We start from the raw sequence: 25,122 nt of genomic DNA, 5'->3' as shown, positions 1-25,122 counted from the left end.
TGGGAAGTGTGGGATAGTTAAACCAGACAATAAAGTCAAGGTTAGCTTTCTTCCCTTACTCTTTTCTCCAGATAACAAGATCCTTGGCTTTCTTGCCAGAAATAATATATTTTGTAGGTGCTGCAGCTCTTAAAGGGGCTGCAGTTTTTAATCTTTACTTTAATTAATGAAGCATTTGATTCCCACAAGCAGCAAGATGTGGATAAAATACAAACATGGACTGATAAACGGCAAATACTATGACCTTCTCATACAACAGAGAGTTTAAACACCCCTCTTAATGTTGAATAGCATTATCATGGCTGAATTCCCTTCCATGTAATATTCAAGGAGAGATACATGACTAGAAATTTAACTGAATAATGTGACTACAAAGCTTGTAGGGAGTTTCTCTTCTATTTTTTCTACTCATCAAACCCTTCAGCATCTTGGGCACCTCTGCACAGTGAAATAATACACTTTATTTGCCTGCTATGTAATGGAGAGCTCCAATACTATTCAAGGAGCTCAGCACCATCCATTTCAAATTACCATTAAAAGCAGCTGGTTGATTAGCACTCACCCATCATGCTAAACATTTACTTCCCCAGTACTGCTGGACATGTGTATCAGCAAGAAGATGCACTTGCTTTAATAATCAAACCACTTCAACAACCTTTTCCCTTCTTGTAACTGCCTGACATCTACCATGAGATGTCAAGACCTGTTGTTAAGATCTTCTGCTCAGCAGAGATAGAGTTCCTTATGGTGAGATGCAGACTCTTCTACCTGCCCAGGGAGTTCTCGGCCATGCTGATTGCCGCAGTCTACGTTCTGCCTATGGCTAATGAGGGTGAAACCATGAAGGAACTTTACAGTGCCTTTGGTGAAGCCCAGAGGCCCCACCCTGTTGGTGCCATGATTTTTGCTGGAAACTTCAATCACACTAAGCCGAAAATGGTTTTATCACGGTTTTAGCGGCATGCCTACTTTGCCACCAGAGGAGAGAACACCCTGGGTTGGGTGAACAGAACGTCTCTGTGCGTAAAAGTCTGCACCTCATCTCCACCTTGTTACTCGGATCACAAATCCATCCTGCTAACCCTGGTGTACAGAGAGCTGGCAAAGCAAACTAGGTCAATTCGTAGGAAGATCAGGATGTGGCTGAGGGATAGAGGAGGGGTGCACAGCAGCTCCACTAGACTGGTTTGAGACCATGGACTGGAGCTGTTTCAGGGAGATGACAACCTACAACTGTCATGGAAACATAGAGGAATACACAAAGACAGTGACTGGCTACATCAGCAAGTGCACTGAGGATGTCACTGAGATCAAATGCTTTGCAACCACGGCTAACCAGAAACCATGGTTGAATGCAGAGGTCCAGGCCCTTTTTAGAGCTCATGATGTTGGCTTCAGGACAGGGCTGAACTCTTGTGCATGGTAACAGGTGATTTTGGCCCACAAGTCCGCGCCGCCCAATTTACACCCCATTAACCGACACTCTCATTAGGTTTTGAATGATGGGAGGAAACTGGAGCCCCTGGAGAAAACCCATGTAGACACGAGGAGAACATACAAACTCCTTACAGATAAGCACAGGACTCAAACCCTCGTTCAGTCCCAATCACTGGTGCTGGAAAGGCATTGTGCTAACTGCTACACCAACCGGGCTGCCCCTTTGTGGATAAGGAGTACTTAATTCTTGTAATATTTGTTCATATTAACAGAAAAACTGATTTTAAGCTTCCATCACTATTAATTTACTGAGAGAATAATATCATACCTACATATTAAAATAAGACAATTATGTTCTTTAAATGGTAAATTATTTTGTAACAGTAGTTCTAATAAACTAAATAAAATTCATTATTGTAAATCAAAAAGTCATTAATAAATAATAAAAAATGTTGATAAACTACCAGAATAAACTGTTATCATTAATGTTTTCAAATTAATTTTTTTAAAGTTTAGACATACAGCATGGTAACAAGCCCTTCTGGCCCATGAGTCCGTACTGCCCAAATACCCAAATTAACCTACAACCCCTGTACATTTTGAAGGGTATGAGAAAATTGGAGCATACAGAAGAAAGTCAAGCAGACAAAGGGATAACGTACAAATTCCTTACAGATTTGAACCCTGGGTTGCTGGCCATGGTTATTTTATTATTTTTTTTCTTTGGCTTGGCTTCGCGGACGAAGATTTATGGAGGGGGTAAAAAGTCCACGTCAGCTGCAGGCTCGTTTGTGGCTGACCAGTCCGATGCGGGACAGGCAGACACGATTGCAGCGGTTGCAAGGGAAAATTGGTTGGTTGGGGTTGGGTGTTGGGTTTTTCCTCCTTTGCCTTTTGTCACTGGCCATGGTTATAGTATTGCGCTAACTGCTGGACAACCATGTCCCCCTAATGTTCTTCTGAAAACAATCAGGAAATAATTTGCAATTTATTATCTGTATTAATTCCACTGCACATGTAACGAGAAAAGCATTAGATTTTGATAAAAATCGGTAAAATACCTCCAGTAGCCTTCTTAATTATAAGGTATTGGTGAAAACAATCAAATATCAATGTGATTAGATTGGAATTCCAATTTCTCAAATGTTACAACCTTTGGAAAACAGTTTGATGTGCCTTGGGAATTATTGCATTGTATAGAGTTACTGAGATGGAATGAAACAATTGACCAGCAATTAATGATGTGGAGAAATAAAAAAGTTAAATTTTGAACATTTTTTTAGATTGTACAATCCCCATTGAACCAGCAGAGGGCAATGATACCCTTATAATATACAAGAAAATGAAAATGTCTCCACCAAGAAATAATATCACCCACTATGACCTTAACATACTGCATGAGAAATTTATAAATAGTTTTAAAATAGATTTAATGTTTATTGAAATAGTCTAAATATATCAAAGGATTTTAGTTTTACTTTTAAGTACATCATTTTTCAAGATTCATGATTCCTTTATTGTGATGTTATAAAATAGACAAAATTGGCTTTAGGCAGAAATTGCCGTTCGCCTCTTACAGTCAGAGAAAGAGAAGCAAAAGAGAGTTTGGTAGGATTCACATAAGCTGAATGTGAGAATGAATTTCCAATTTTGTTTAACGTGGAAATTATAAATATAAGTAAAAAAAAATTATTGTTGGATCGATGATATCTCAATGTCTCTACTAAAAAGAGTTTCTGTATAAACAGATTCAGATTGTTTAGCATTTTATCATTTCAAAGAATATCTTGGATCCACAATGCATCAGTTTTGGTAAAAATAAATGTCTGGTGAATGAAGCATCAATTAAGATGGCTGCTTTGTTCTAAATGGCATAGATCTGCTGGTGAATTTTGTTGGAGTTGCACTCAACTGTGCAAGTGGAAAATATTCCATCATGCTCATGGAATGGGGGATGTTATGAAGTGATTCACTTGCAGCGAAATGGCTGACAGCTTTGTCCTTCAGGGCCAGGACATTTTGATTGGGCTGGGCTACCAAGCCACTCTTGGTGATAGATTTTCCAGTTTGCCATCCAGAGTACATCCTGTGCTATTGATACTTTCAGCACTTCTCCCATGTGCTGTTCAAAAGGCGGGTACATTGCTTGATCAGTTCGAGGACAGTAGTTAATCAGGAGTACGTTCCATCGTCTAAGTTTGGCTTGATGCTCTGAGACTTCATGGAATCTGGAGTCGTTATTGAGTTCTCCCTCTTCTTATGCTGCCTGTGCTCACTTGTAGATCACTATGGCTGCGTCAGATGTACGAAAAGATTGTGATGAAGAAGTCTGTCACACTGTCCGTTGGTATGATTCAGTTACCAAGACAATCCTAGCCTCTTGTCTGGTGTCTGTGGGACTACTCTCCTAGTTTGTGCCACAAAAGTGAAAAGGATGTGCTGAATAATTTACTGAGACAATTCCTTCTTTCATTTCTGGAATTGGTGCTGCAGAATTTTTCACATCACCTGATCTGCTTTCATAGACAGACAACGCCTCACCTGATTTACTTCCCTTCCAGTAAAGTAACATTCTTTCAGTACCTCACTGGAATATATATCCCAATTAAATATTTATATTTTGATGCTGGTCTTGCAGACCAATCACCTTCTCTTTCAAAGGGAAAGATCTGATAAGCAGAGCCATGTTAAATTGCAAGCAAGAAATATTACAACCTGTCACCTGAGTTTAACACTGATTTTAATAAGACTTGTATTGTAAGATTGTAAGATAAGCGTATACAGAGCCGTTGTCATACCCACACTCCTGTTCGGCTCCGAATCATGGGTCCTCTACCGGCATCACCTACGGCTCCTAGAACGCTTCCACCAGCGTTGTCTCCGCTCCATCCTCAACATCCATTGGAGAGCTTTCATCCCTAACATCGAAGTACTCGAGATGGCAGAGGTCGACAGCATCGATTCCATGCTGCTGAAGATCCAGCTGCGCTGGGTAGGTCACATCTCCAGAATGGAGGACCATCGCCTTCCCAAGATCGTGTTATATGGCGAGCTCTCCACTGGCCACCGTGACAGAGGTGCACCAAAGAAGAGGTACAAGGACTGCCTAAAGAAATCTCTTGGTGCCTGCCACATTGACCACCGCCAGTGGGCTGATCTCGCCTCTAACCGTGCATCTTGGCGCCTCACAGTTCGGCGGGCAGCAACCTCCTTGGAAGAAGACCGCAGAGCCCACCTCACTGACAAAAGACAAAGGAGGAAAAGCCCAACACCCAACCCCAACCCACCAATTTTCCCTTGCAACCGCTGCAACCGTGTCTGCCTGTCCCGCATCAGACTTGTCAGCCACAAACGAGCCTGCAGCTGACGTGGACATTACCCCTCCATAAATCTTCGCCCGCAAAGCCAAGCCAAAGAGGAAGAAGATTGTAAAAACAAAGCACTATCTTGTGAATATTAAAAACAAATGGTGCAGAACAGAGCTGCCGTCCAAAAGCGTGGATGTAAATTCTTCTTTTCCTTCTTTCTTCTTCTTTTGGCTTGGCTTCGTGGACGAAGATTTATAGAGGGGTAATGTCCACGTCAGCTGCAGGCTCGTTTGTGGCTGACAAGTCCAATGCGGGACAGGCAGACACGGTTGCAGCAAGCCCAGACTATTAGCACATTTGTTGTAACCTGTAATTTATCGCAAACTTTGGATTGACTAAACAAGTTTGGAGCAAATTTCAGATAATTATGATGCCACACATAATTTTTGGGAACTGAAGTTGTATTAGCCAGGGAGATGCACTTAGGGATTCTTTAATTTAGCAGGATTATTTATCCTGTTTAAAAATATTTATGTTCATGATTTATTTTGCGACTCTTTCATACAATTAACGCACATTTCCACCAATACTATTTAAGTTTATTCAAAAATTCTTTATATATTTAATTATGAAAATAATTTCTCCTCTGGCTACCACAGTCCAAAATAAAAATGATTTACCTCAGAAACATGCACATTTATACCAAGATTCAGAAATAACATTTTTTGGATACCTGATCTTATCTTTTGCTCTGTGCTGTAATATTAATACAGCATGATTGCACAGGAAAACTATTTGATGGATCACCCAATCATCTCTGTACCTGTCAAAGATTATACTTTGTTTAATTGTGTTAATTTATTATTCTTGATTTGGTTGGGTTTGATGGTAACTCATGATGGTTTTTAAGATTTTGCTTCTTTGAAGTGTGCTCCTGAGGTTCAGCTCAACATGAGCTCCCAGTTGCCTTTGGCCTGATGATTTGCTGGATGCCTGACACCAAAGTTAAGCTTTGAATTCACCAATCCGTTTCCTTACATTTAATTTGCTTTTGTTTTGATATTATCAATCTGACCCTGAACATTCTCCAACAGGTGAGCTATCTAACTCAAAAACACAACTGGTGACCAAAAATGGGAGCCTGAACAATAATTTTAATAAAGATATTTGTCCACTTCTCAACTGGTGTTTTAGTGACATTAATCGCCAGACTGGAAATGCTTGACGTGCCCCAACGTGATTAGTCTTTGACCATTTCCACCGTCCCTCTAACTATTCTAACTAGGACATGTGGCCCTAAACTGCTTTTTGAATAAACCACATGTATCACTGGAATTAAGCTCTATCCACATTAATTGCAATGTTATTATATTAATTATGTTAGTTATTTTATTTTAGCGGCAGCTGGGACAAGCTGTCCCTTCTTGATTTTTTAGTTTAAGGATAGCTACATATCTAAATGTTATCAAATTTCACCAGTTCATTAGACTTGCTGCAGAATTGAAATGTTCCATAATTTTGTTTGAAAAAAAACTAACACAACCATGCATTTTGTAATCAGATTTCATTTGACAGAGCATTATTTGACAATAACAAATAATAGCTAAATGCAATTTATTCAGTAGTCAATACTAATTACTTTTACTTGAGAATCAAAGATAATTAATATTTTAAAAATCCCCCCAGTCCTCCTTTGATCACAGGTTTGAATTACTGAGTTAGGAGAAGCCCAAAGCATATAAGAAATACATCATCACATCCTAGCCAAATTAAGTGATTCCCTGACAGTTGCTTCCTATGTCTGGAATTACTGTCCATGGAAACCTTTATGTTTCTGATTCACATTTTTTAACACTGATAACTGTGAATGATGAAGCACCCCCACATGCAACATGGCATGAAAGCACTCTTCAATTTCTTTGCCTGTTTGCCACAATTTTATTTTTATTTCTTCAACCCCCACTTCCCCATTTTTGCTCCTATCTAAATTCTATTTATCTGCAATAGGTTTTTCAAAAAAATGGCTGCATCAGTTTTTTTGATGCATGATTGTTGCTGGTGTTTGTACTCTGTCAGATTTTGACGAAACTACAGGGTTTAAAGGGGACATGAGGGGACAATTTTTCACTCCGAGGGTGATGGGCAGATGGAAGCAGATGCCAGACTAAATGGTGGTGATATATACGTTAGTTTCCTTTAGAAATACTTGGTCGACAGGGGTATAAGCCTAAATTGGGCAAGTGGGACAAAAGCAAAAGGGCATGTTGTTCGGCAGGCACAAGCTGGGCCTGTAGTCCTGTTTCATTGCTGTGGGGCTCTATGTTTCCATGACAGAGGGAAATATTCCTCATCTTTGAATTCCTATTTCTTCCCCTACTCCCCTTTCTTCTCTATCTCTGGCTGTCAAGAATTGGTAGAGGTTGATCCTTCAAAATTGCAGTTTCATTGGACACAGCACACAACTATGGTCTGAAAACAATGTCAGGGTTCCAGTGTTAAAGTGTAAAAATTAAAGAAAACAAACAGCAGAGAATACAGCAAAACCAAATAAACATACAACAGTTTCTTGAGCAACACTTTGTTATGCTAGTAGAAGTGAGGGGATTCAAGAAAGAGTTCAGTGACTTGTTCTGTACACTGAGCCCAAAACACTAAAAGCTTCGGAGTTGTTCATTGTTCATTTATACACAATTTGGGGAGGAGTCTGCATGAGACCCTTACAAGTTTCATGTGAGTTTCACCTGCATTTTGAGTTTACCATTACATGTTACCTTGTAATGTCTACAAATGTTCTGGGAAAGTCAGTGTCCTGAATTCAAGGTTTATTGACATACTTGTGAACTTAGTTATCTCACTTAGTACAGATGTTAAGAAGGCAATTAGATTCCCACATTTGCACAAGTAGCTATTGTATCCTTACCTAATCCATTAACCCTTTATTAAGCATATTCATAAAATTTATTCTTTCACACCAGCCTTCTCCATCTCCAAAGGCAGATTGAACAGACTACACTTGACTGAAATGAACTGTTTTGGTCAGGTCAGTAACAATTGAGCACCTTGCTTGGAGAAACCAGATTCATTTCATGCAATCTGCAGGTATGCACAGATCTGAATTGGACTCTAGGGGGTTGACTCTACGCCTGTGAAAGTAGATGAAAAACAATAAAAAATATTAGTCTGTGCTAAAAAAAATAAAATTTATTCTTGTTGTACGTGACTTCTGGCTTTCGTCAAGCCATAGTAGCACATAATTAGAACATTGTGGAAACCAACTCTGGAGAACTGGCATGACATTTCAAGTACTCATACAAAAGTGACTTCAATAAACGACATCTGCTCTCTCAGAAGGGCAGCCAAGATCCTGGAACATTTTTTGAAGGACATCAGGAAAATTCACCTGTATTCAGATCAATATTTGTCTCGGAAAACAATTCAATCAGGTATCCATTACCTTTTAAAGACCGAACTAACTAGTTCTTCATTGCAATGTTTAAGTACATATTAAAGTTCTCCATTGACTGCAGAGTACTTTTGGACATCCAAGACTGAGAAGAGTATTTTAGAACTGCCAGTTTCTTTCCTTCTTTTAATACTTCTTTCTGGACAAGCGGTAACAGATATCATGGATTGTTTGATTGACTGATTGAGAATTTGTGTGACAATCCCAATTACACACAGAGGACTGGGCAATGCCTGACACATCACCAAAAGGACTTTGAAAGAATTAGCATAGAAGCATCCCCATTGGCAAGTGTTATTCATGTGTGAGTCACTCTTGAAATGTGCCTGAAGTTTAGCACATTAACCTACGAAAGGATAAGTGAAGCAAAAATACTTCTGGCATTAGTCATTTCAAAGAGTGGTGGAGCAGAAAGCCACAATATAAGGTACCTATTTTTGTCTGCTCTTTTGGCTCCTTGGCTCCATTTCTACCCCTCCCCCCACCACACCCGATTCATACTTCAAATTTGATCTCTGTATTTCTTCCAAGCTTCTTTGGTCTATGTTAATACAAAGCAGAATTTGCAAAGATTATACTAGATAATTAATATAATTAATGTCCCAGTTGCATTTACATGGATTCTCGTCAACTTTTGTTGAGATGAAAAGCATTTGAGACACAAAACTTGAAAACAAATTTTAAATTGCAAATTTAATACGAAGCAAACCTTATGATATATGCAGGTCACATCTTCAATTTCACAGCTGCATTTTACCAAGGTAAACATTTTTATTCATACAATCTTCCTTTCACTTTGATCTCTAAATTCTATAGATGCTAACTCTTTCTGGGATGTGGCTCTAACAAGTGTTGAAGAATCTCAGTGTCATCCAGACAAAAACTGATTGAATTGGCAAAGAAACATTTCCTCCACCACTAGTTCCACTGGGTTTTATCCACAAAAAAGCACTGCAATTGCTAGTCCAGTTAACTCTGATCACACCTCCCAAACTTCTGACCTCTATATTGTGGAAGGCATGAGCATGGGAACAGCACCACTTTTCAGGTTTCATACTTTCAAATTTTGTAGATACATTGCTGTTCCTTCATTGTCCCTGTGTCTAACTCCCAGAACTCTCTACTCAGCACCACTGTAGCAGTACCCCAACAAGGTGGAACACAGTGATTCAAGATGCTTCATTTGCTTTTTTTGAACTTTACTCTTTGGCTTGGCTTCGCGGACGAAGATTTATGGAGGGGGTAAAAGTCCACGTCAGCTGCAGGCTCGTTTGTGGCTGACAAGTCCGATGCGGGACAGGCAGACACGGTTGCAGCGGCTGCAGGGGAAAATTGGTTGGTTGGGGTTGGGTGTTGGGTTTTTCCTCCTTTGCCTTTTGTCAGTGAGGTGGGCTCTGCAGTCTTCTTCAAAGGAGGTTGCTGCCCGCCAAACTGTGAGGCGCCAAGATGCACGGTTTGAGGCGATATCAGCCCACTGGCGGTGGTCAATGTGGCAGGCACCAAGAGATTTCTTTAGGCAGTCCTTGTACCTCTTCTTTGGTGCACCTCTGTCACGGTGGCCAGTGGAGAGCTCGCCATATAACACGATCTTGGGAAGGCGATGGTCCTCCATTCTGGAGACGTGACCCACCCAGCGCAGCTGGATCTTCAGCAGCGTGGACTCGATGCTGTCGACCTCTGCCATCTCGAGTACTTCGACGTTAGGGATGAAAGCGCTCCAATGGATGTTGAGGATGGAGCGGAGACAACGCTGGTGGAACTTTACTACACAGCTGAAAAAGTACAAGAAAACTTGAAATAGTTCATGTTGGGTAGGTTTAAAACTAAGTCATTGTTACAAACAGAGACATAAACATGAAGGTAATTTAAACATTCCCAAAATACTTTTGACCTTTACAAAGCTGAAAGTTGTGATGATCAGGATGTTGAGTAATTCAAAAATCAAAAGACTTTCATCTTAATATCAAATTGCAGGCATAAATCTAATTAATTTTCCTCATTCTCTGACACTCTGAAGACAATTTTCTGAGTATAATTAATTGACCAAGGATATCTGTAACAAAAATAACAGCCATTGACGTGTTCATGGGTTGAAAACTACAGTGCAAACCAATAAATCCCTTCATTCTGCTTTTGGCAATGCATTGCCGGTAACAAATGCCGATCGGCCTGGGTGAATATTGTCCTGCATTTTAATCAACGGCAACAATGGTTGCGCAGCTGTATTCAAAAGGTAATTTGACAGGTGGGTCTCTGTTGGATCCTGATTGATGAATGTATTATGTAATTAGGAGGAGTGGATAGATAATTTTTCTTTTGTCTACTTTGAATAAGTTTTAAATTTTAAATTTAAATGTTAAATTTAGATAGACAGCACGTCAACAGCCCCTTCTGGCCTAGAAGGCTCTGCTGCCCAGTTACACCCAATTAATTTACAACCCACCCTCCCCCCCCCCCACCCACCTCCGAAGCTTTGAAGGGTGGGAGGAAACCAGAGGATCCAGAGGAAGCCCATTCAGACATGGGGAGAACAGACAAACCCCTTAGATAGCGCCGGATTTGAAGCCCAGTTGAACCCTGGTCACTGGCACTGTAAGTGTTGCACTAACGGTTATGCTAGCTCTAAAGCAAAGCTCGTCTGGGATTTGAATTCAGCGCCTCTCGCATCCAAAGCGGGAATCGTACCAATGAGCTGACACACAATGTCAGCTCAAAAATAAAGCATTATTTATCCCCATACAATTTTGTTATTTTCTATTCTCTGCACACTTTCTTCTGACCTTTATTGCTTTATTTCCATCTTGCTGTGCCCATGTTTTGCATTTGTCCCCTTTTTACATTTTTATGGATCCAGCCAGTGACAGATATGAACGTGAACAATTGTGTCCACACTTAGCTTGTGCTGATTTTCAAGGAGCAACTTTTGCCTAGGAAACTCTGTGAAGCCATTCACAGAAAGGGGCTTTCCAACTGTAACTGTCAAAGTGGTATGGTCATAACAAAGCCCACCCACAGAAAAGTCCATCCATGCCCCCATCAAAACTGTTAAGGAGTTTGTGTTTGTGACATTAAAATACACAAAAAATTATTCAAAATTGGTGAACATTAATTTAAGAGCCTTAGAAGATATTTTAAACAGGCAATTTTTATTTAAAAAAAACACCTAGATAGGACAGCCAGGAATGATCACCCTCCACTCCACACCAACAACTTTGTAGTGGAGAGAGAGAGAGAGAGAGAGAGAGAGAGGCGAACACCATGTTCCTTGGGCTTTACTTAACTAATAACATCTGCTCACTTGTCAGGAAAACACAACATCAACTGCACTTCCAGTGAGCAGACAAGGCTACCGGACATCATTGTGCCAACGTTCTACTGGAGCTCTGTCACGAGCATCCTGGGTGGCTGCATTCAGAGTGAGGTTCGGTCGCTGCAAAGAAATGGATCAGCAGTCAATCCACAGGACCATAAGAGTCGCAGAGAAGATTACTGGAGTCTCCCTCCTTTTCCCCTCCTCCCCCTGCCTTCCTCACCATCGACGTAATCTACTGGGATTGTTGTCTGAAGAGGGCTCGCAAAATCATTGAGGGACATTTTTCACCCTGCACACGGCATCTTTCAGCTGCTCCCATCGGGAAAGAGATTCAGGAGTATCAGAACCAGCACCACCAGGTTAAAGAACAGCTTCTTCTCACGGGCAGTGAGAATGCTGAACGACCAAAGGAACTGCTCATCCTAACCATTCAAGACCTCATATTCATGAAATGATATTTAGTTATTTATTTGTATTTATGAATACTTGTCCTGCATATGTATTGTTTGTCTATGTGTTATGTCCGGTTATGTGTGTCTATTTTGTATTGAGGACTGGAGTATGCTGTTTCACTGGGTTGTACTTGTGCAATCAGATGACAATAAACTTGACTTGAGATTTTAAAAAAAGTTGATCAACTATTTAAAACATCTCTAGTTAATTGAGGTTTTCACCGAGCTATTCTTCTACTTAACCTGTAAAGGTTAAAACCTTGTGTTTTTTTTGGTTTTTGTTAATTTTGTGCCTATCCCTTTAAGAAATTGTTGTTTGTAGTGTTACCATAGTTACCATGACATATGTAATAATATCCAAGCGGACCGAGAGTTTGTATCTCATTCTTTGAAAATTCATGACAGATGTAAGCTCTCAAGGTACCTTTCTTTGATTCATCTTATTTTGTTTTATTTCTTTTTATATCTGTCTGAAGTTGTATATCATTATCATTATACAGTAGGCTTTGTTTACTCATCGTTATGAAAATCTCAATATCAACAAATTAAAGATACTTACAGGTGCATCTACAAAGTTTGATTAATTGAATTAATAACATAGTAATTCGGAATATCGCCACTTACGTTTCTTTGAAGATGACATGTTTGAAATTGGGAAATACTAGAACTTGGAAAGTGTTGTATATACTCCCTTAGGTCTAGATTGATTTGTGACAAACTGTTTCTGTGGATCCTGAGTCTGAGGAGGAGACACTTGGTGGACAGGTGTGTGAGTAGTTTGGCAGGTAGTGTTTTCCTTCTGGTGTTAAAACTGGCTTCCATGTGCTTCCAGTGAAGTAATTTTAGATTCTCAGTCTCATCCTGTATGCTTCATCTTTATTTTGAATGGTCATGGGACGTGGATATCCATCCACAAAGATTCTGAGAACATTCTTTAATAGTTTTTTTTTCTCTCTAAACAATCCACAATCTCTTGCCCTGACAAAGCTCAGAGTATTTGTGTTGGGGTTTGTTGGGCATTCAAAAATACATGCCTGTTCTTTGGAGACTTGCTTAAAACTACAACTTTGATGCTTGGCACGTTTGTCCAGCAGTGGGGTTTTGCACTTCTTCATGGAAGCTTTGACCACAATTTTGTCTTTTCTTCAGTGTGCCCAATAATTTATCCCCATGACAAAACTTGAAATAGTCTGCCTCTTTTCAGCGTCTGGTGATGGGAAGCAAAATAGATGACCAAGTGTAACTAAATCTTTAGCATTGGAGATGTTCCACACGGAGAGGACAATGACGTTGCCTTGTGTGTCTTCCACTGAATTTGGAGGAATTTGTGGAGACATTATTAATCATTTAGTGCCTTGAGATGCTTTCTTTAGGTAGTGCAGGTCTTAGAAGCCTACAGGAATGCAGGAATCACAGTTGTCTGAGAGATCCTGAGTTTTGTACCAAGACTAAGGTCTTGATCCACAAACAGCTTTGGCATCTATTCCCCAAAGGCTGTCCAGGTGCATTGGATGTGGAGGAAAATTTCATTACTTTCATCTGCCTTTGCTGAGAGATGGTAACACAAGATATGGGAAACTGTCCAACTTTACACAATCTTGGTGTGAGCCTTTATTTTTGTAGGCATGGGATGCAGCCGAGGCAGGTTGGCAGATGAGTTTTCAGACATTCTTTTGTACGCTTCAATGAAAGCATTGACAATGACTTGGGGGTTTCTGCTATGACAGGCATCATTTGGAGCAAGTCATTTGGAAGGGATATTCAATGGAAAGCTTCAAAGGGGTATTTGAAAGATCGTAAAGCATTATTTTGAAGACCACTGAAGTTATGATGATCTCTCAATCAATATAATTAAAATAGATGACCTTGTCACTATCACATTTTTGTTTGCTGTTGGAATTTGTTGAGCACAAATTAACAATTTATTTCTCACATTCTAAAAGTGAAAATATTGTAAATGTACTTTATTTGTTGTTAAGTGAACTGGAATGTCAAAAGAATAGAAAACAGCGAAATAAGTTTTTAATACATAAATGTGCAGGTATGTACTCACCCCAGCATCTGCAGACTTTCTTGCTTAACTCCATGTTTTTAACTTTTGTCTTACAAATAATTTTAAAATCTTGACCTTTCAGGCATTTGGAATAATTGTTCTAGAGGAGCACTGAACAAAATCAAATGATTTCTCTAAAGCATAAACATGACAATTCTATAATGAACTGAACTCAGTTGGGTTCTTCAAGATAACATAATTATTCTTGAACATACATTTAACGTAATATACTAAATAAGACATATTAACCTATGAATGAAATTGTAAACACAAATTTACTCATACACAAACCGGTATGGGGACACCAATATCCCCAAGTGTCAAGCCCTGCAAAAGCTAATGGGTACAGCCCTAAACATCACAGGCAAAATCCTCCCCACTATCAAGCACTTCAACAGGGAACGCTGCTGTCAGAGAGCAGCAGCAATCATCAAGGATCTACAACACCCAGCACATACTCTGTTTTCACTGCTGCCATCAGGAAAGTCTCACACCAGCAGATTCAGGAACAAGTGCTATTCCTCCACCATCAGACTCAAAAATAAATGCAATCAGGGACTCATTTAAGGGCTCTTACTTGTGCACTTTATTTATTTTTTATTCTCTAAGTATTGCACAGGCGCTTTGTTTACATTCATTAGCTGTTTACATGTATATGCTGTGTAGTTTTTTTTGCACTACCAATAAGAGATAATTCTGCCTTGCTAGCAGAAAAAGAATCTCAGGGTTGTATGTGAAATTATGTATGTACTCTGACAATAAATCTGAAATCTGAAATGATCAAAATTGCTGATTTAGATTTTAAGAATATGAATTCCGATGACTGTCGCACTATATTTTACCTTGTGGAATATGGAATACTACATTAACTATCTTTTTTGCAGATAGGTGGGAAATGAATTCCAAATTAGAATTGTGCAATGGAATAAAAGAAATGCTGAAATTGCTTTTGATAAGCAACTTATTTGCAGAAAAATTATAGGAAATCAATGTAGTTAAAAAAAACATAAGGTCACTGCTTCCTTGAATCAGCCATGCACAAAGAACATTGGGCTTGAAGAAATTGTTTAACAGGGTGACTGGAAGGGTTTCTGACCATCATTAAAAACATTTGACAGATACTGCCTCAATAAATATAGACTACAGCACACTTGGGAGTTAATTACTGTAACCACAACTGAAAATGGCTATGCAGCCCATTGCTTGCTAAGTAACATTCCCTAACATTAGGAAATTGTCATCTTGTTCTTCCCTAATCAGCATGAAGGATTATGTTTATTTTACATCTGCCATCTTTCTGCAAAATATTAATTCTTTAGAGATGTAAGAAACAGTGATAAAACAAAACAGAGGCAAGAGAACCATTTATTTATGCATTTTATGTAATTTGTTATACTTTTGGATTAATCCACTGAGGTGATAAGATATTTTGGTTCTAACATTTTCTCATGCATAAATTACATTCAAGTTGCGCAACTGTCAACTTGTCTGAATTAACAAATTTGCAACGACTTGCTTATGCTTCGAGTATCAACCTATTAAATTGTGACCGCATGTCAGACTGGAAAAGTTATGATTGGTTGGCAATGTAATATTTTTGCATGATGTCACATCAACCAATTCTCTCTTAACATACTTTCAAATGTGATACCATCTCGTTCTACAAACATGAAAACAAAGTGTTCCACACTGTAATTCTTTTCATCAGCTTGTTATCAAGATATTTTCTTCTTTGGCTTGGCTTCGCGGACGAAGATTTATGGAGGGGTAATGTACAGCATTAGAAAATCAAATCATTTTTTTTTGCCAAAAAACAGCTGCTTCCTCAGCTCCGAAAGAACAGAAAGATGTTCATTCACCTCTGATGAAAGCAGAACATGAAAACAAAGCAACTTATGATTTATAATATTTATTTGTGGAAAAATTAGACAATATTTTCTTATAATTTCTCTGAATAATTATTTCCCAAAAAAATGGACAAATCCCCACTTGTGATGCATGAGCACAAGGACTTATGAAACAAGGCAAACTATCTATGGAACCAATTTAAACTATTCAGGGAAATAATTTGCATGATATCAAAGTGAGAAACTGGAAAGCATAAAATATTACAATAGTTTAAAGTTTAATTTATAAAATGATTGATGCCCAAATAGTAAGATAGCGAATAACATTTTAAAATATACATTGTAAGGCATGTACAGATTGTTCTATATTTTATAAAACAAATTTTTTTTTATATGATAAACCATTGAAATTCACTGCCGCTGGTTTATGTGCATTAAATATCACAACACTTAGAAGCTTATAAATATTTATTCCACATGTTCTGCAGATGTAATTTTCCATAGCTGAAAATGTCCCATTTGCATTCTGTCCAGGAACACTGGTGAATTTGAACAGAGAGGATGCCAACATATTTGTTTGGTGACCAACTCCAGAGCATATTTTGTTTGTTTTGGATGTCAACCAATGCACTTATGAATATGAATGCCAAAACATTTTTTGTTGTTGAAAGAAGTGCTTTCAGATTTCAGTCATGAAGACCTGTACCAATATCTGGACTCCAAAAGCATGGGATAAAATTTACTTGATCTGGAAATTAATTTACAACATTTTACTTCCTGGATTAAAGCAAACATTGTGTGACATCTTAATACTTACTTCCACACAGCTACATCAGATTTGCTTAAATAGTGTACACTTGGCCAATTACAGCATGATATAATTCTGTCGACCTCTTACAACTGCCAACATTTAGCTTAGTGGTTGCAACCTCCAGAATTAGCTCCTGAAATGATTTAACTCAATAAAAATCATCAAACTTTCAGTATCTGGAAGGTAAACTAAAGAATAGATGCTTCAGAGTTAGAAGGGATGGTAGAAGAGCACACCAACTGAAGTAGAGGGATCAACACCTATAGAAAGCATTTGTTTTGTAGCAAAGGAGATTCTCTTCACGCTGCAGTGCAGTACTTCCAGAAGGAGCTTGCAACGGCAGGGTAATATTACATAAGTTCAGTCTTGATTATCTGCATTTTGGGGATGCCTACTACAATTCTGATAAATCACCTCCACCTGTTCTGCCTGTTCCTGTAAATGGAAAATAAAGTAAATGAGATTCTTCTTCCTTTATAGTTTGCAAGTTCCCCCTTATACTGTGGGAATAGACCTGAGGCAAGGAAATTGAATCCGCATATGATCTTGAGCACCAATGACAAAGCAGTTCAGTCATGTGAAGTTGCATTTGACGTCATGGGGTTTCAGTAAGTACTGATAACATCCTGGTGAAGCTCCTCTGAACTCTTTCCAAGGTTTCCATATTCTTCCCATAATGAAGTCACTAGAACGACACGTAATGCTCCAAATACAGTTTTATACAGCTTCCACCAACTCAGCGCCTTGACTGATGAAAGTAAGTATGCTGTACAGCTTTTTCTTCACCCAATTCAGCCATGTTGTCACTTTCAGGGAGCTCTGGACTTTCACTCCATGATCTTTCTGTCCATCAATACTCCTGCCATTTATGTCTACTTTCCTCTTGTATTTGACCTCCAAAAATGCAATACCTCTACCTGTAACCAGATTACACTCCATCTGCCATTTTGCTACCCAAATTTCGGAGTGCTTTTATCAATTGACAACCTTCCTCATATTTCAGATTTATTGTCAGATTACGTATGAACATGACATCACATACCACCCTGAGATTCTTTTCCCTGCGGGCGTGGCAGAATTACCACTAATCGACCGTGCAAAAAATAAACTGCACACAGTGTAAACATGTAAACAAAAAACTATCACAGATAACTCATGTAAATAAACTGACTCCAATACAGAGAGAACAAAAGAACATCAATAAAATGCACAAGTAAGAGTCCTTAAACGAGTCTCTGATTGAGCTTGTTGTCACTCTCCATGACTCCATCAACTTTTAGGTCATGTACAATCTTACTCATCAGACCATCCATGCGTATAATACCCCTGCACCAATACCCTCCCTCTTCTATAGTGAAGATAATTTCCAACTCACTGTTAATCCCATGCGTTTTAATCTTCTGGACCAGACTACCAGGAGGGAACAATAAATGCTTTATTAAAGTCCACATCCCTACTGTCATCTATCATCATCTAAATAAAATAGCACAATCACGTCTGAGACAACCCTCCCCCACTCAAAGCCACGTTGACCTGTTCATTCCTATTTACCTTTACTTTATGCTCTATTACTAATCTGTATCAGAAATTATCTCCAATTCCATGAGCTATTCATTTTTGTTTATCACAGAGTAAAGTGATGGAATTATAGATCACCATGAATATTAAAGTGTTAAATTTCCATACCTTATAGATTGTCCACAAAGTGTTGATCTCAGTTATTCTGAGGCACTCATTCGTGTCATCTGTTCTACTTTATACCATCCTTATCCTCCCTTAGATCATGACTGCAATGAGCAAATAAAATTTGACTTCTGCATCGATACCAGTTGATACACAGTTTATATATTGTTGAGAAACATTGACTATAAATGGGAGGAAGCTTTCTTTATGCTGTAATTTGAATTCAGATTTTAAATGATGGAAATGCCTGATATTGGAACCTTCACTTAATTTCTATATTTTAATTTAGAATTCAAGTCGTAAAATCCGTGAGTGGAAACCAAAGTCCAACTGGATAAATATTTTTAAGTTCAAAATTCAACAAAGTTCAAATTTATTGTCAAACACATACAAAACATCACACAGAGTCCTGAGATTCTTTTTCCTGGGGGCAGGCAGAATTTCTACCTACCAGTAACCGTAAAACTGTACTCAAAAAGAAAGATACGTATACAAAAGACAGAACTGTAAACAGAAAGAAATTAAACCAAGTTGCTGCACAAATATCGACAAAGTAAATATTCAGTAATAAATAATATGCAAAGTAGGTATACTTAAATGAGTCTCTGAATGTTGTTTTGGAGGGGTAGCAGCTGTTCTTGAATCTGGTGGTGCAAGATTTGTGGCACTTACACCTCTTTCCTGATGGAAACAGTGAGAACAGAGCATGAACTGGGTGATGTGGATCCTTGATGCTTGTTGCTGCTCTCTGACAGCAGTATAGATGTTCTCAGTGTTCTGTGATGCAGGGCTTTCCACTCAGAAGTATTTTAGTTATGAAACAAGTGTGCATCATTGTTTTTGTTAAAAAAACACCAAAAATGTTGTTTAATCAAGCTGTTAATACTACAATCAAATCACAAAAGCTTTATAGTCACTGAGTTTCTTAATTTACAGGATTAAAGTAATTTACTGCCAGGGAATCCTTTAGCACATTGGGACTTCTCAGCTAGGGACGACCTTTTCAGACTAATTCCACTTTTAGTCCTTAGTCAATAACTTTGTAGATTACAGCACTTCAAATGCATTTCCAAATATATATCATTTCAAGCAGACCATTCCCATAAGACGTGCTCAGTTTTCTGCTCAAATTTATCCATGTTTTTTTTTAAGTTCCAAAGCGCGGGTTTAAACTGGTAACAGCATCTTTGCCCTGCAGCTTCAGCTTCTGCAGATTCCCCAGTTCACTGGCTGGAAAATCTGCCCTCTGAGTTTGTACCAGGAGCAAATATCTTGTAAGCAATGAAAGGAAAGGGCTCTTCACAAAATAATTAGCCGACATTTTTTTTCCAAATTTTAACATCTTCAATGAATTTAACGTGGCTGAGACGAGCACTGCCCTGCACCAAACTATTGTTCTGGGAATCGGGTTCCCAGTGGGAAGGAAAGGTGTTGCCCAATGTTAGATGTCTGGAACCTTGGGACAGCCGAATATTAGCCCCAATCTATTCCCTTTGCTCCTGGAGGCTCTTACCCCTGTGCCCACAGGAAATGCGATACTTACGCACACACCTCCTCCTCCACCACCATTCAGGGCCCAAAATAGAACTTCCAAGTGAAGCATCACTTCAATTGTAAATCTCCAGGGGATATCTACTGCATCTGATGTTCTCGTTTTGGCCTCCTCCTCTACAATGGAGAGATTGGACACAGACTGGGAGATTGCTTTGTTGAGCACCTTCACTCTGAAGGCTGAAATAACACACACTGTTCCTATACCAACATGTCTATCCATGGCCTCAAGCACTGCCAAACCAAGGCTACCTGCAAATAGGAGAAACAGCTAATACTCCACCTGGGCACTCTCCAGCCAGAAGGTATTAAAATGGACTTCTCCAGTTTGTGCTAAACCCCTCCCTCAAATCTTTCCCTATCCCTCTGTCTCCTTTTATCCAGCTCTCCACTCCTTTCCTCTCCATTCAGGGAGCTACCCACTCCCCCTATCACTTCCCAGCTTTATTCTCTTCCATGCTCTCACCCATATCCAACTCTGATCTCTTTCCTGTTGGCCTGTGCACCTCCCCTTGCCCCTTCCTCCCTCCTCTTCTCTGCTCTCCCCACTGATATATTCAGGTGCCGAACAATGAAGGGATCAGGCGTGAAAACTTGGTTACCCTTTATGTCCTATAGATTCTGCGTGGCCAGCTGAATATCTCCAGCACTTTTGTGTATTTTGTTGACAGAACGGTGGACTTGAACCCCTATCACCAGCATTGTAATAGCATTGCGCTAACTGCTATCCTAACCAAGCCCCCTCTGTGCCTGTTGAAACCTACTATAAATACTTGTTTTATGAAAAAACCTGTGTTCACTTTTATGAAAGGATTTGAATGGGATTTTGCTTTTATGAAAATAGCCTTCAATAGTAGTGAATGGGTCTTCGCTTTACACCATTTTAGCTTACGAAAGGTTTCATAGGAGCATTCTAGTTTCGTAAAGTGGGGTATGCTTGTTTGAAATGTTTATATATTAGAACATGTACCAAATCTCATATGAAAATCTTTGATGCTTATTTCAAACATCTAATGATTACAAAAGGACTTAAATAGAAGAGTGGGATTGTGTGAAATGTCACCTGGTACGTGCAAGCTAATGTACAATCAAAACTGTTTTAATTTTGATTTTGCTGTTTTGGATTCTATTAAATTCTTAAAATCATGGCTCACTTTGGTATGATTAAGATGGTTAAAAAAGATTAAATGGTTAAAATTTAATGGCTGGCTACTTGGCTATAATTACATCCAACAGACCACAGAGACAGAATACTAAAATGAGTCCTCTTAATGTTCTTTTCTATCTTTTTTTTTCTTTGGCTTGGCTTCGTGGATGAAGATTTATGGAGGGGTATGTCCACGTCTGCTGCAGGCTCGTTGGTGACTGACAAGTCTGATGCGGGACAGGCAGGCACGGTTGCAGCGGTTGCAAGGGAAAATTGGTTGGTTGGGGTTGGGTGTTGGGTTTTTCCTCCTTTGTCTTTTGTCAGTGAGGTGGGCTCTGCGGTCTTCTTCAAAGGAGGTTGCTGCCCGCCGAACTGTGAGGCGCCAAGATGCACGGTTTGAGGCGATATCAGCCCACTGGCGGTGGTCAATGTGGCAGGCACCAAGAGATTTCTTTAAGCAGTCCTTGTACCGTTTCTTTGGTGCACCTCTGTCAGTGGAGAGCTCGCCATAGAACACGATCTTGGGAAGGCGATGGTCCTCCATTCTGGAGACGTGACCTACCCAGCGCAGTTGGGTCTTCAGCAGCATGGATTCGATGCTTGCAGACTCTGCCAGCTCGAGTACTTCGATGTTGGTGATGAAGTCATTCCAATGAATGTTGAAGATGGAGCGGAGAGAGCGCTGATGGAAGCGTTCTAGGAGCCATAGATGATGCCGGTAGAGGACCCATGATTCGGAGGCAAACAGGAGCATAGGTATGACAACGGCTCGGTACACGCTGATCTTTGTGTGTTTCTTCAGGTGGTTGTTTTTCCAGACTCTTTTGTGTAGTCTTCCAAAGGTGCTATTTGCCTTGGCGAGTCTGTTGTCTATCTCTTTGTCGATCCTTGCATCAGATGAAATGGTGCAGCCGAGATAGGTAAACTGGTTGACTGTTTTGAGTTCAGTGTGTCCGATGAAGATGTGGGGGGGCTGGTGGTCATGGTGGGGAGCTGGCTGATGGAGGACCTCAGTTTTCTTCAGGCTGACTTCCAGGCCAAACATTTTGGCAGTTTCCGCAAAACAGGACGTCTTTTCTATAAGCTTACATCAAATGAAAAGAGTTCCATTCTCACACCATTTAGGATAAAGTCTCATGGTTCATTTTCATAAATGTTACTTCATTATAGGCACTTGTTCTAAGAAGTTAGATATAGAAAGTGGTTGAGGCATGACTATTTTGAAGTGCATACTGTAAATGTCACAAAGCATCATAAATACAGACTGTATTCCTGCTGAGACAAGGAGAGGCTCTTGGGTTAAACCAGGTCTTCAGCAAGAAATGCTATATATTATGCTAGTAAAAAACTAGTAAAATATTATGCTAGTAAAAAACGCTTCCACCAGTGTTGTCTCCGCTCCATCCTCAACATCCATTGGAGCGCTTACATCCCTAACGTCGAAGTACTCGAGATGGCAGAGGTCGACAGCATCGAGTCCACGCTGCTGAAGATCCAGCTGCGCTGGATGGGTCACGTCTCCAGAATGGAGGACCATCGCCTTCCCAAGATCGTGTTATATGGCGAGCTCTCCACTGGCCACCGTGACAGAGGTGCACCAAAGAAAAGGTACAAGGACTGCCTAAAGAAATCTCTTGGTGCCTGCCACATTGACCACCGCCAGTGGGCTGATATCGCCTCAAACCGTGCATCTTGGCGCCTCACAGTTTGGCGGGCAGCAACCTCCTTTGAAGAAGACCGCAGAGCCCACCTCACTGACAAAAGGGAAAGGAGGAAAAACCCAACACCCAACCCCAACCCACCAATTTTCCCCTGCAACCGCTGCAACCGTGCCTGCCTGTCCCGCATCGGACTTGTCAGCCACAAACGAGCCTGCAGCTGACGTGGACTTTTTACCCCCTCCATAAATCTTCGTCCGCGAAGCCAAGCCAAAGAAAAGAAAAAACTGTACTTGAAAACCACAAGCTCAAGACCGTGAACACGCTGGAACGTAAGAATGCACAAGAGCATCGGTTTCCTGTTAGCCAAGTGGATTTTAAACTGACTTCTTTGGAATTTCCGAATGTAGTTGCTGTTTTGCTGAACATGTTTCTTTATGGATAAAGACGGGTTTTGGGAGATTTCGAAATGAAATGGCCATTTTACACAGCTTTTCAACTTTGCAAGGATATGAGCCAGTCTGCTATTTCAGGTACTAAATGGACTCACAGACCATTAACAATAACAAATCAAAGAATAATTTGACAGTTCAACAGTTGTTCATACTAAAGTGTGATTGATAGAATATCCTAAGGATCTGCTGCACCTTACAACCTTTTATGGGTATGCTAAAATTAAGTACAATGTATTGCATGGCGTGGGGATGTGCTGAGTTCAGTTACATTTTAGTAGCGTAATGCTTGCATCTTCAAGAGAAGCCCATCAAACAACAGAGGGGCGAGTAATGACAAGATGCCACAGTAAATGAATGTAACAATGTACAATGATGGAAATGCATGGATATGAAACTAAGGGTGGCTGGAGACTGAACGATTTTCCTTTTGTTAATAATTTATTGTGAATAAAGTCTATTTTTGGCAAAGAAAAAATGTTTGGCAAGAAATATGTTGATCAGATGTATGCATAAAAGTTGACCTAATATGAAAGGTAGTCAGTCTGAGAAGAGCTTGGTATGATAACATTATTTGTAACTTTACTTCTGGGGAATGAATCACAAGCATTGATTTAATTGAGTTATTGGGTAATTGTCAGGATTCAACTATCACATAATTGGGTCAGAATATTGTTAAACTATGGTAGGAACCTTGAAGTGCCACATACATTGATCACAACTGTGGCCATTAAATTAAGTCATCGACAGTGGAGAACAAAAGCTGAAATAGCAATAACTGAGACCACAAATGCTGAGGAAAAGGCTGCAGTGCTTTTTAGCTCAAATTCTATTCATTTACAGCAGCCTGAGATCATTTTCTTTGCTGCTTCTCCTGGTGGACAGTTCTGATTATCTGGGATATATCAAACAGGTTATCGTCATCAACATCACCTCTGATCAGTAAATTTAAAAATCCTTTACCCGTACCAAAAAAATCAGTATAGATAGAGGTGGCGGTGGGGTATGGGGGGGGGGGCATGGAAGTGATGGAAAGAGTGGTCTCTTAGTAAGAGGCTCTTCTATGTGTGGTCATCACACCACACCCAGCAGAAAGAAAAACATGGAGGACCAAAGTCTACAATTTAATGCAAAAAGTGCCTTTGCTTTAATGCTCTGAAATGCATGCTATTTCTTTCTTCTTTGGCTTGGCTTTGCGGACGAAGATTTATGGAGGGGTATGTCCATGTCTGCTGCAGGCTCGTTGGTGACTGACAAGTCCGATGTGGGACAGGCAGGCACGGTTGCAGCAGTTGCAAGGGAAAATTGGTTGGTTGGGGTTGGGTGTTGGGTTTTTCCTCCTTTGTCTTTTGTCAGTGAGGTGGGCTCTGCGGTCTTCTTCAAAGGAGGTTGCTGCCCGCCGAACTGTGAGGCACCAAGATGCATGGTTGGAGGTGATATCAGCCCATTGGCGGTGGTCAATGTGGCAGGCACCAAGAGATTTCTTTAAGCAGTCCTTGTACCTCTTCTTTGGTGCACCATCGCCTTCCCAAGATCGTGTTATATGGCGAGCTCTCCACTGGCCACCGAGACAGAGGTGCACCAAAGAATGCATGCTATTAATACATTAAGTATTACATTAATTTTTATTTGGCTTAATCATGGCCATTAATTGACTCTCTGAATTAAGATACACTTTCTTCATAAATGTTCCAATTTTTTTCCCCTCAGTTAAATTTAATGTCCTTTAATTCAACAGTTTGGTAGGATAATTGCTCCATAATAACAGTGGTAATGTTGGACAGAAAGCATACTAGCTGATAGCTGAAACAGTATTCACAAAATGATTGCAGTCAATTTTAGATGTATGTTTAATGCTTTCATATAACATTCTACTCTCCGCAATCTTACTGCATTTAAGGGATTGCTTAAAGCGTAAATATAGTAATGTATCAAACATTCATCTGC

At 39.7% G+C, this 25,122-nt stretch overlaps 1 long non-coding RNA gene across 1 annotated transcript in view; it reads right to left on the bottom strand.

Annotated features, from left to right (window-relative positions):
- Positions 1 to 14,032: 14,032 nt before the first annotated feature.
- The window catches only part of LOC138743995 (uncharacterized), a 34,487-nt gene continuing 23,397 nt past the window's right edge, over positions 14,033 to 25,122 (bottom strand). Inside the window, exons 3-4 of the long non-coding RNA XR_011345175.1 lie at positions 18,371 to 18,471; positions 14,033 to 14,137 (exon numbers count right to left, since the gene is read on the bottom strand). This is a non-coding gene — a long non-coding RNA (uncharacterized lncRNA). The remainder of the gene's footprint in view (positions 14,138 to 18,370; positions 18,472 to 25,122) is intronic.

The sequence above is a fragment of the Narcine bancroftii genome, chromosome 10, assembly GCF_036971445.1.
Source record: "Narcine bancroftii isolate sNarBan1 chromosome 10, sNarBan1.hap1, whole genome shotgun sequence".
Taxonomy (NCBI): domain Eukaryota; kingdom Metazoa; phylum Chordata; class Chondrichthyes; order Torpediniformes; family Narcinidae; genus Narcine; species Narcine bancroftii.
The sequence above is the reverse complement of the archived record's forward strand: the minus strand, read 5'-3'. Positions and strand labels throughout refer to the sequence as shown.